The sequence below is a fragment of the Chanodichthys erythropterus genome, chromosome 6 (assembly GCF_024489055.1).
Source record: "Chanodichthys erythropterus isolate Z2021 chromosome 6, ASM2448905v1, whole genome shotgun sequence".
Lineage (NCBI taxonomy): Eukaryota > Metazoa > Chordata > Actinopteri > Cypriniformes > Xenocyprididae > Chanodichthys > Chanodichthys erythropterus.
The window spans coordinates 32,162,338-32,175,564 of record NC_090226.1 but is presented as its reverse complement, the minus strand read 5'-3'; positions in this window follow the sequence as shown (position 1 = coordinate 32,175,564).

Here is a 13,227-nt window from a genome sequence, read left to right as displayed (position 1 = left end):
ATTTATGTAATTTAATATAGTTAATTACGGGTTTGCATACAATTCTGAGATTGCATTTCACTGTTTTTATTCATTTTGAGGATTACTGAAAGTTTTTGTGCAAGAGATGAGTAAATGTATGTTTGCTGTTCACATTCAGTCTAGAACTACAACAACCATCATGTTCACACAACACCTCTGCACTTTATTTCTCTCAATATGAGGACAGGAGAGCTGTCTGTCAATAAATGTGAAAAAGTAACTTTTGAAAAAGTAACTTAGATATTCTGTTGTAAATTGAAAAAGTAAAGCATTGCTTTACTAGTTACTTGAAAAAGTAATCTGATTCAGTGTTGACTCTAGGATTTTTTTTCCAGCTGTGATGGCAGGCCTTTTTCCAGAGTAAATTATAACTTTAATTATAACTGAGTTTTAGTTTACACACTTGGGATTTATCATGGATTCACTGTATTTATGACCAGCAAAGCAACGTAGTAGAATTCAAATAGTATTTTTACTTTTCGAATAATAATTACAGATAGAATATTCAGCTATTCGTGCACACCCCTATTCCATTTCATAAAAACCTCGCTCATCTGCTCTAACAGATCTTAAGAGCACTAGTTCACATCTCAGATTCATGATCACATACAGTACGGTGAGAATATTCTGCAATTTCTTTTCTGTCCACAAGAAAGTCCATACTGTCCATGTGGATCTCTTTCTAACATTGGTTCAGTATCTCACTATGGGAACGCCTCAGGTGTGACTGGTTGCTGAAGCACCAATAACACCACATCTGCCAACCATGGCAGACCAAGCAATCAGTGTCCTGCCTCCCTTATATAAACCACAGCTATTTCAGCTAATTTCAGACCTTCAGGGAGAGGAGGACATCCTGACTATCAACCTTCCCATCCTGCTCCATCACAAAAACCAGGAAATGTGGGCCCTCAGTCAAAGCCCGGTTTCGTGAAACTGAAACCGCAGCGATACACTGGTCGGTTACCCCTTTGGAGAAAGCACTCAGGGTTTCTCTGTCCCATCCCTTCAATATGATTCCTTTCTCCCTCCCGCAGGGAAAAGGAGAAGAAATTTAAATGTGGAATGTGTTTGTGAGGACAGTTCAATTCCAATGTGCACAGGAAAATGGCCCATGTTCCTCTGGCGCCCCCCAAAGAATTGTCTTTCTCTCCACCTACGAGGTTTGTTCTAAGGGAGAAAGGACAAAAGTTCATAAGCATCCCATTAAAAATAAAGTTTTCTCTGATGCATCCAGACCAGCAGCTGAGGGCTCAGAGTAGGATAAAAATGAAAAGAAAAAAAAAAAGTCACAAATAAAAATTAATATAGCTGTAATATAACAAATATAACGAATATAACTCTTCAATGTAGCAGTATTCCCTCCTTCACCTCTAGAGTGCGCTGCAGCACCGCTAGTGAGCCCTGACAGGAAGGGCCCACTTGCTGCTCAGGTGGCGAACTGGCGCGCATGCGCAGTTCAGCCCTGGGTTTTAACCACGATAGACAGGGGATAGAGACTTCAATTCGCTGTAAAACCTCCAGTGTTCAATGGAGCTGTAATTTCAGTGGCCCAAGGGAAAACAGCTCAGGTTTTAGAGGAAGAAATAGCCTCTTTAAGAAAAAAAGGAGTGAAAAGAGTGATTCCAATGAAAGAAAGCCACATGGGCTACTACTCCAGTTATTTTGTGATTCCCAAAAGCTGGAGAGGTCTCCGTCCCATTTTGGATTTACGGGTCCTCAACAAACACTTTAGAAAATACAAATTCAAAATGCTTTCGCTCAGAACTTTGTGTAAAAATATTCGTCAAGGCGATTGGTTCACCTTAGTGTTCCTCCAGGACACACATTTTCTGCTAATGCTACACTGATGGAGAGATTTATAAAGAATGAAGTTGTGTTTATGAATTATACAGACTGCAAGTGTTTAATAATGAAAATAGTGACGGCTCTTGTCTCCGTGAATACAGTAAGAAATGATGGTAACTTTAACCACATTTAACAGTACATTAGCAACATGCTAACAAAACATTTAGAAAGACAATTTACAAATATCACTAAAAATATCATGATATCATGGATCATGTCTGTTATTATTGCTCCATCTGCCATTTTTCGCTATTGTTCTTGCTTGCTTACCTAGTCTGATGATTCAGCTGTGCAGATCCAGACGTTAATACTGCCTTTCCTTGTCTAATGCCTCGATCATGGGCTGGCATATGCAAATATTGGGGCCGTACATATTAATGATCCCGACTGTTACGTAACAGTCGCTGTTATGTAGAGATTTGCCTGTTCTTCGGAGGTCGTTTAAACAAATACGATTTATATAAGAAGGAAACAATGATGTTTGAGACTCACTGTATGTCATTTCTATGTACTGAACTCTTGTTATTTAACTATGCAAAGGTAAATTCAATGGCACCTTTAATTAAGTGCTAGTCCCCACAGTAGTGCAGAGGGAAAGTGCTTTATTTTGAGATCAGAAACAGGCTTTTCCATCATTTAAAAAACAATAATGTGTACATAATATCAAATATATGATGTAATTACATAAAAAAAACCATTGTAAAATATGTAATGAAAGTAGTGGTTCCCTGGATTTTTCTCACTGGTATTACCATTTAGCAAAAATCTCTCATTTTGAAAAAAAAAAAAAAAAGATATCATCACTTGACTTTCTTTTTCCTATTTCTTGAAGATCTATGAGGAAAGGCCCATGGAAAGTCCACTGTATCTCTTCAGTTAACAGAAATTTTCTCATAATTTCATAAGAAGATTTTAGTCAAACTCACTGGTATGACCGACTTTATTGTTAGGGAATTTTTAAAAACTAGAATACAAATGGATTAAAATACTTAATTTAATGAGTAGGCTATACCGTGATTCATAACATGTTGCTTGATACCTTAATCAAGCGTAATATACCGTAATATAATAGTATAATTTGTAATTTGATAGCCATTTTGTAAAATGCATTTTCATGAAAATTGTCACTGGTGTTACCTTTTTATGGGTAACAACAGTGATTCCCATTTATAGATAAACTTTATTCAAAACTATTCATTTAGTTCTTGTCACATTAAATAAAATTTGAATGTGTGGTAACTGCCTTAAAGAAATGTAATGATGTTAAACATTTAATCACTCTTAAACAGTAACGCGTTGACACCGTGACTACTTTGAATATTAATTAAGAATTTTTACAACATATACGGCGTGAACGCAGCACTTTGCTCCTCCAACCCTAATCAAACTCACCTGAACAAGCCAATCAAGGTCTTCAACATTAGGCTAATAGAAGCTACAGGCAGGTGAGTTTCATCAGGGTTGGAGTTGCCAGGACCTCCTTGGATCTCTAAAAACACTTTCTACAGCGATTTATGTTGTGGGATTCAGCAGCACATGTTTTCATTGCAGTTTTGGATTCCTCTGTCTGCTCCTCCTGACTCACTAATTCAGCGCTTCTTCTAGCAGAGTTTAAAGGTGCCCTAGAATTAAAAATTGAAGTTATCTTGGCATAGTTAAATAACAAGAGTTCAGTACATGGAAATGACATACAGTGAGTCTCAAACTCCATTGTTTTCTCCTTCTTATATAAATCTCATTTGTTTATAAGACCTCCGAAGAACAGACAAATTTCAACATAACACCGACTGTTACGCAACAGTCGGGGTGTACTCCCCCAATATTTGCATATGCCAGCCCATGTTCAAGGCATTAGACAAGGGCAGCCAGTATTAACGTCTGGATCTGTGCACAGCTGAATCATCAGACTAGGTAAGCAAGCAAGAACAACAGCGAAAAATGGCAGATGGAGCGATAATAACTGACATGATCCATGATACAGTATCATGATATTTTTAGTGATATTTGTAAATTCTCTTTCTAAATGTTTCGTTAGCATGTTGCTAATGTACTGTTAAATGTGGTTAAAGTTGCCATCGTTTCTTACTGTATTCACGGAGACAAGACTGTCGTTATTTTCATTTTTAAACACTTGCAGTCTGTATAATTCATAAACACAACTTCATTCTTTATAAATCTCTCCAACAGTGTAGCATTAGCCGTTAGCCATGGAGCACTATCAAACTCATTCAGAATCAAATGTAAACATCCAAATAAATACCATACTTACGCGATTAGACATGCTGCATGAAGAACACTTTGTAAAGATCCATTTTGAGGGTTATATTAGCTGTGTGAACTTTATGCAGTGATAGAGTCGAGAGCTCGGGAGGGGGCGGAGAGCACACGATTTAAAGGGGCCGCAGCCTGAATCGGCGCATTTCTAATTATGCCTCAAAATAGGCAGTTTAAAAAAAATTAATTAAAAGAAATCTATGGTGTATTTTGAGCTGCAACTTCACAGACACATTCAGGGGACACCTTAGACTTATATTACATCTTGTAAAAAAACGTTTGATGGCACCTTTAAAGGTCACCTATAATGCTAAATCCACTTTTACAAGGTGTTTGGATATAAATGTGTGTTGGCAGTGTGTGAACACAACCACCCTACAATGATAAAAATCCATCCACTCCTTTTTTTTAAATCCCCATTGAAACAAAGCATTGATTCTCTGAGTAATGACGTCACATTACTCATGCCCCGGCCACGCCCACTGACTGACAGTCCTGTACTCCCATAGTTTCCACCCTCAGCAAGCTGTATGCCTGTCGGCTCCGACTAAATACTTGGGGTTTCGAGTCTGACGACATTTCCAATCATGCAGCAGGTTTTTTTGCCACTCAGTCCAGCTGAGGGAGCGTGTTCCAGTGGGAAAGTAACTTCATTGCATATACCCTCTATAGGGCAGAGTCCATCAGCAGTCGTGGGTGGGGCCTATGCAATGTGATGCCACATTGCTAGAATCTGCTAACAGCTTGTTCTGAGACACTGCTTATAATTTATGGGGATTAAAAAAAAAGAGAACTGGGTGGATTTTTACCATTATAAGGTGGTTGTGTAAACAGACTGGCAATATGTTCAAATAGCATGTAAAAGTGAATTTTGCATAATAGGTCCCCTTTAAAAATGTAAAAGTATTGGTTGGGAACCATTGATCATTTATATATGTATTTCTATTTGGTTCTTTACAGTTCTTTATGAAGAAAGCTGTGTGACTGCATCTTGAAAGCATGATGGAATGAAATCAAACACTCTGGCTCTTGTTTAATGTTAGCTGGTCTCAGAGATGTTGCATTTTTAGCACTGGTTAAACAAGAGCAGTTTTGCAAAGACACCAAAGTTTTGACACCGAATATTGAAAAATGCCTTCTACTACTCTATGTGACCTTCACTAACATTTGAATGATGTTTGTCTAGTCAGATGAAATCACTGAAACTCATTTGTCCCTTTTGGTTCTTAATTCTCGCAGTTTTACAATTGTTCAGTTATGTGAACAATATGTAAATCCAGGGTCAAATACAGTACAAATTCAGTCATATGGTACAGCGGTGTGGTACATTTACTGCATTGGCAGCAAACTCTGTTCTAGGCTCCAGCACAAAACCTCATGGTCGTGTCATAAATTCATCACACATATTGAAAATGCACTGAAATTCTATTACAAACATTATAGATTTTATGTCTGTTATGTAATAAGAGTATTTTATTGTAATGTTTCTGTAACATCTTTAATTCAGCAACAAGACTGATTGTTAAGTTCTAAACTGAAAGAATACTATTGAATTCTGGAGATTAAACCAAATGCTCTCATGATGGGTTCAAATTATGTGTTTTTTGAAACAATGATTGAAAAAGAACAATGTGGAAAGAAAACATGTAAACCTGAAATGAATAATTTTATGGTCCCAAAGAAACAGGAATCAGGTCAGCCTGGGTGAGGAATCCCAGATGCACAGATGCTCTCTTAAAAAAACCCTGTGGTGAAAATCAAGTTTTTAATGTTGTTTATATGTCTATGTGGTGTTTTTAATATGCTTTAAGACAAACCATGTGCAAATTCACACCATTGCTGAGTATTTTCTCTTTAAATCTGCAATTTAAAAAAAGACAGTCTCACAAAATCACTGGTATTCTCTATGTCACAAATAGGTCTATTTTTTATCCAATCCCATCTACGTGCGGGCGGGCTTTAGGATATCATTAACTATGCTGTGAAACAGGGGGTCTCGAGAGGTGAGGTTATCCCAGTATTTTTCTGTTGATATGGGTACCCATAAGTGCACCAGATTTTTCATGTTTTGGGGGGTCTGTTAAAAGTCAATGTGTTCAGGGGAGGCAAGAGAGATGCGGCATCCTGCTGTAACTATACCTGCGGGTGTCGCTGTAGACCAGGGGTGGGGAACGTTGATCCTGGCCATTGTCCTGCAGAGTTTAGCTCCAACCCTAATTAAACACACACTCTAAAAAATGCTGGGTTAAAAACAACCCAAGTTGGGTTGAAAATGGACAAACCCAGCAATTGGGTTGTTTTAACCCAGCGGTTGGGTTAAATGTTTGCCCAGCATGCTGGGTAGTTTTATTTAACTCAACTGTTGTATAAAAATTATTGTATTGCTTGCTTAAAATGAACCCAAAATATGCTGGAAATTAACATTTATTAATATGTTTAATAAATGAGCATTTATTAATACACTCTAAAAAATGCTGGGTTAAAAACAACCCAAGTTGGGTTGAAAATGGATAAACCCAGCGAATGGGTTGTTTTAACCCAGCGGTTGGGTTAAATGTTTGCCCAACCTGCTGGGTAGTTTTATTTAAACCAACTATTATTTAAAAATTGCTATATGGCTGACTTAAAATGAACCCAAAATAGTTGGGAAATTAAAAACCAGATGCAATTAGAGACAACAATAATAGACAAAAGGTGAAGCTTTAATATTTTATTAATATAAATTTAATAGTTTATTAATATAAATTTATGAATAAGCAATTTAATAAATGTTTATTGTTTAATAATTATTCATTGAACATTAATAAATGTTCATTTCCAACATACTTTAGGCTAATTTTAATTAAGCAATACAGTAATTTTTAAACAATAGTTGAGTTAAATAAAACTACCCAGCAGGTTGGGCAAACATTTAACCCTACCGCTGGGTTAAAACAACCCAATTGCTGGGTTTGTCCATTTTAACCCAACTTGGGTTGTTTTTAACCCAGCATTTTTTAGAGTGTAAGACAATGAATAATAAACAATAAACATTTATTAAATTGCTTATTAATAAATGTACACCTTTTGATTATTATTGTTGCCTCTAGTAATTATGTGTCTGATTTTTAATTTCTCACCTATTTTGGATTCATTTTAAGCCAGCCATTAATCAGTAGTTGGGTTAAATAAAACTACCCAGCAGGTTGGGTGAAAACAACCCAATTGCTGGGTTTGTCCATTTTCAACCCAACTTGGGTTGTTTTTAACCAAACATTTTTTTAGAGTGCACCTGAAGCTAATCAAGGTGCTCAGGATTACTAAAGTTACACGCCGGTAAGTGTTTTTTTCAGGGTTGGAGCTAAACTCTGCAGGACAATGGCCCTCCAGGATCAACGTTCCCCATTCCTGCTATAGACAGTGTTACTTTACAATCTAAAAAATGTTAAATATGGACAAATCCAGCAAATGGGTTGTTTTGACCCAACTGGTTGGGTTAAATGTTTGACTCAACCTGCTGTGTGGTTTTATTTAACTAGCAAAACGATGCGTTTGTGAAAAAAAAAAAAAAATCCATATTTAACAAGTTATGAAGTAAAATATGTAGCTTCTGCCAAACCAGCTTCAATGTACACAGAAATTGTAAAACTCTTGCAGTTCAAAAAGCTTACGCTACATCCTACGCCTTCCCTTTTCAACCTTCGGAAAAATGCCAGTTTACATTTTCTTGTAAGGAATTTACATTTTCTTCTTAGTTGAATATGGAAGGTGGTCTGGTGGAAGCTAGATATTTACTTCATAACTTGTTAAATATGGATATTTTTTACACAAACGCATCACTTCAGTTCAGAAGGCCTTTATTAACCCCCGGAGCCATGTGAAGTACACGTTTATGATGGATGGAGACACTTTCTTCAGCTCATACCCGTGAGCCCTGTTCACTGCCATTATAAAGCTCGGATGCGTCTGGATGTTTATTAAAATATCTCTGATTGCGTTCATTAAAAAAGAAGAAAGTCATTTACACCTAGGATGAAGCATGAGGGTGTCACTAACACAGGAAGAAGTTCGTTGTAGTCTCTCTACCAGCCGTTTGTTGTAGTCCTTAAACAGAGAATTCTTTAAAAGGAAATTTCTCCCTTTGCATTGAACTTTCAGTGTCGTAACTTTGCAGATGTTGTTTATGTTATTTTAAATTACATTACACGCTAAACTTTTTACCACTTTAACACTTTTTTAAACTAAAGTTCAAAAAGTGAAATCATAGTCAACCACCCCTTTAAATACTTTCCTCCCATAAATTTTGCATCTGAAAGAAAAACTCCAATAAATACATATGAAATATGAAATGAGATCAGCCACAAAATTATGGCTAATTTTTCCATGCATGTCTTTAGTAAATCCTTAACAGTAGGGTTTGCGGACTTTGTGCTGCCACAAGCTGTTAGGAAATCTGGCCACACTATTATAACAGTTACAGTTAAATCATTGTAGTATAGTAGCCTGTTGTACTCTATATAGGTGTAGCAAGTTACAGATTTCAGAAGCATTTGAGAAACCTGTCTCTATTCTTTATTCTCTTCTTCATGGAGATCTCATGACTTCAATCTTGGTAAAATAATCTAATTCTTAATTGATTTCCTGGTTCACAGTGCCTTTACCTCTTCTAGCACAATAGCATTAAATGTCATTTGTAATGGATGTTGGTGGCATCTTGGAATACATAATCTTGCACTCAAAACTTTAGCACATTTCAGTAGCTGATGTGTGAAGAGTTCGGACTGAACAAACTTGCTCTTGAAGTTCCCAGGTTTGTGAAGTTTTCTCTTTTTCTCTCATGAGCACCTTCAGACGCTGACAACTTGGTGTGAAGAAACAGCCCACACATGTTGTGAGTGTGTGCAACATAAATATTGAGTGCGTTTACATGCACGTTCTTAAGCTGGCTATGCTTAATGTGTAATGTCATGTAAACGCGTCAAGCCGATTTCTTTTATCGGACAAAGGTCAAAAACAAAATCCGGTTTGTACAGGTAGTTTTTTGCCCATTACCCCGACTTCGCGTTGCATGTAAACGCCTTTATCAGAGAGCGTTCTAGCAGTTTATTCGTGTGCGCATGTCACACAGGGAACGAGCTAATAATGGCTACAAAGTGGCAGCACTTCTGGTGCAAGGACGAGATCATTTTAATGCTAATCCTCATGAAAGAAATGAACATTCTGAAATAGATTGATGGGCGGAAACATCAAAATGCAGAAATGTTTCAGAAAGTTTCAGATAAGCTAGCAGAGGCAAGATTTCAACAAGCGATGAACAAAGACGCTGCCGATGGAAAGCCTTAAAATCATCCTATTATAGATGTAAAAAATATATCACCAGTGGGTCAGACCCACAAAAATGTCCTTTCTACGATGAACTGGACCAGCTACTTGGTCACAGGCCACTGTCATCCGTCGATGATAACGCTGTTGATATTGCTTTTGAAGACCCCCCCAGCTGATGTTGATGAGACATAACATATTTCATTCATCAGTTGTACACCATTTACATTTTAACAGGTCATATAATCCTGACATCTTAAAATGCAAAATTCACATAATGGACACGTGTCATTATATATAGATATATTGGTAACACTTTACAATAAGGTTCATTAGTTTAACATTAATGTATTAACTAACATGAACTAATCATGAGCAATACATTTGTTACTGTATTTATTAATCTTTGTTAATGTTAAAGTAAATACAGTTCATTGTTTGTTATCTCACAGGGCATTAACTAATGTTAACAAGATAATAATGTATTACTAAATGTTGAAATTAACATTAACAAAATATTAATAAATGCTATGTAAGTGCAGTTCATTATTAGTTCATGTTAACTAATGAACCTTATTGTAAAGTGTTACCCATATATATATATATATATATATATATATATATATATATAAAATATATATAAAATATACACACACACACACACACATATATACAGTGCACAGCATAAATGAATACACCTCCAAAGCTATGAAAAGAGAGACTGTTTATCTCACAGAGTAAGATGCAGCCTGCAGAAACGACATGCATGGTTGTTGTTCTCACTGGATCTACCTACTGTAGCCAAAGCACAATAAAGTCAGTTAGCCCATATTTACAAAATTTGATTCTGGGAATCAAAACTCTGGTCTAATGAGACCAAATCAATCATTTTGGATCTAACTGCGTCCAAAATGTTCTGGTGCTGCTAGAGGAGGAGTGCAGTGAGAAGTGCCTGGTTCCCACAGTAAAGTTCAGCGGTAGTAAAGCTCTTATATAGGGATGTATGAGTGCTGAAGGTGTGAGGGAGTTGTACTTTATCAATGCTGTCATGAATTCCCACAGCACTGTGTAATTTAATACACAAACTTGAAACAGAAGAGGTTACCCTTTCCTCATTCCTCATTTTTTCAACATGACAGTTAGGATATGCATTCTCCGAAGGTGAAAAACCTTCTGTGGACATGTACTGCACTCAATCTTAACACTCTTGAGCGCCTGTGGGGGATTCTGTAGAGACGAGTTGAGCAACACTCCCCATTAAAGATCGGGGCATTATATATATATATATATATATATATATATATATATATATATATATATATATATATATATATTAAAATAAATGTATATGTATATACATATATATATATATATATATATATATTTATATTAAAATATATGTGTATATATATATATATATATATATATATATATATATATATATATATATTAAATATATGTGTGTGTGTGTCTGTCTCATTTTATACATAATAACATTAGTTATTTAACTACACCTACGAACAGTTGTCATTCACGACTCCTTGGAGAACATATGATGTCCAACAAAATCACGGTAGCCATCACTGGGTGTCTCCCGTCGATGCATCCTATGACTTGAGGGATGTGATATTTTTCCTCAAATCTTTGTGCTATCACCTGTGCCTCTTGCAAATTTGGTGGTTTGATAAACTGTCTGATCTTATGGATGACCATTACCTTGCAAAACATGTACACAATTTTTTTTTACAGTGGACCCCGAACTGATTGGCCACCAGCCTATATTCTCCACAGCTGGCAAGTCTGTAGAGTGCTATGGCAACACGCATTTGCAATGGGGAACACACCTGCAGATCGTCGGGACTCATCTTATCTTTAATGATGTCGCACAGTTTTTCAAAAGCTTGTCGGGTCATTATCTGTGAACTCAGTCAAGACTACCCGCTCCCACCAGTCCTTGCTGCAAATGCACATCCAGCTTGAGCGCACACTTCGAGACAGAGGCAGCGATAATAATTTGTATATTCCGACGCTTTCTTGTCCCAATACAGCACAAAAGCGTGCCGTTGACTCACACAGTAGATGAAGAAACATCAAAATAAAATCTTGCTGCATCCGCAGGTACTGCAGACAAGAGAAGATATATAATAGTAACTTCTGACAGATTTCCTGCCAGCATTCTCAAGCAGTTGTTTATGAGGTGACGTCACTGCTGCCGAGAAATGTACTCGGTTACTTATGTTCCCTTAAGGCTGGTTCACACTGTGCGATTTTGGCCACGATTTAGTTGTCTGAGACAAATGTTGCAAATCCTAAAAGATTTCTATAATCCTAGCCTAAAATCTGTACGTCTTTGATCGCTAGTTTGACATGTTCACAGACAGCCGGTTAATGACAGTTGCGATCAAACTTTACCTCCGACGAATTCCTGGCAGTGTCAGAAGATTTGGCGCACAATCCCCCAGTGTGACTTCTCCTACGACAAATGTCAAATTGTCTTCGTTTTTCAAGGCCGGCCGTGATCAACATTAACGCTAGAGATTGTTAGCCATCATTTCAGTCCAGCGTGTAATGAAGTTCACTGTCACCGAATGTGAGTGGGTTGGTAATGTAAAACTCCGGACAAGTTTTCATGCGTCCGTTTTTAACAGCTGAGATCCCACAGTGTGACATGAGGATCATGTTCGTGCAGTCTGACAAGCAACAATCCTAAAGGACTGTTATAAATCGCACACTGTGCACCCGGCCATTAGGCTAAGACACATATGGGGGAAAACTCCTTTTCTCCAATTTCTGAAGACTTTTTCAATCACTCAGTGAAACTGCATGACCATTTGTTAGTGGAGTTAAAGTAAACAAACCAATGGCTGCGCGAGCCTATGGTGAGCGAGTCTGCAAAAGCCCGCCAAAAGAGGCGGGGTAACTGGCTATACAAACAAGCGTCTCACTTAAGCCGAGTTCAGACTGCACGATTTTAGCCCCGAATTTGGTTTGAAATCGCCGACAAATGCCCGAAATCACAAGCAAATCGGTGCTCGTTCACGCGAGTGACAATCACACAGTGTGAATGAGCAAAGACGCGATCTGAGAGAGAGTCGCCGACACCCGTGAGATATTTGGCATGTGGCGATTCAAAATCCTGCTGTGCGAAAAGTGTTCTGACTGAAAACTACATCAGCGATGACCGACAGCCAATGAGAGAGCAAGATACAGAGCAGCGGGGAGTTCGGGGAGGAGTTATAGACCACAACATCAGCAAGCATGGCTTTGTTTCAGATAAACATTACAATTCTATCAAACAGAAACAAAGCACAAACATTTGCTTGACCATCCGCAACAGCAGCACATTGAAGTTATTTATTTACCTCCAACTCTCGTTGCAGAACACACAATCCACAGTCTCCCCAACCATTTCCTCCTCCATATTCTTCTTTTCTTTTTCTTGTTTTCGCTGCAAATCAGCGCACAGGCAATTCATATTGCCAGCTTCTTGCCAGCTACCTTTTTTAATAATAATAATAACTCCGGTCCTGCACGCATGATATCGCGTTGTTTTCTTGTCACATCTCGCGTGAGTTCGGTTGTGAAACGTAGTTTGCGTGCCAGACAGAGTTGTCGGCGATTCTTCCTATTGTAAAGTCATGCAGTGTGAAACCTTCTGTCGCCGATCCATCGTGCAGTTTGAACACAGCAGCGACTGAATGCTGGCCAAGATAGTCATGCAGTGTGAAAAGAACAGTGACCCGACTACTTTGAAAATCGTGCCGTCTGAACTCGGCTTTAGCA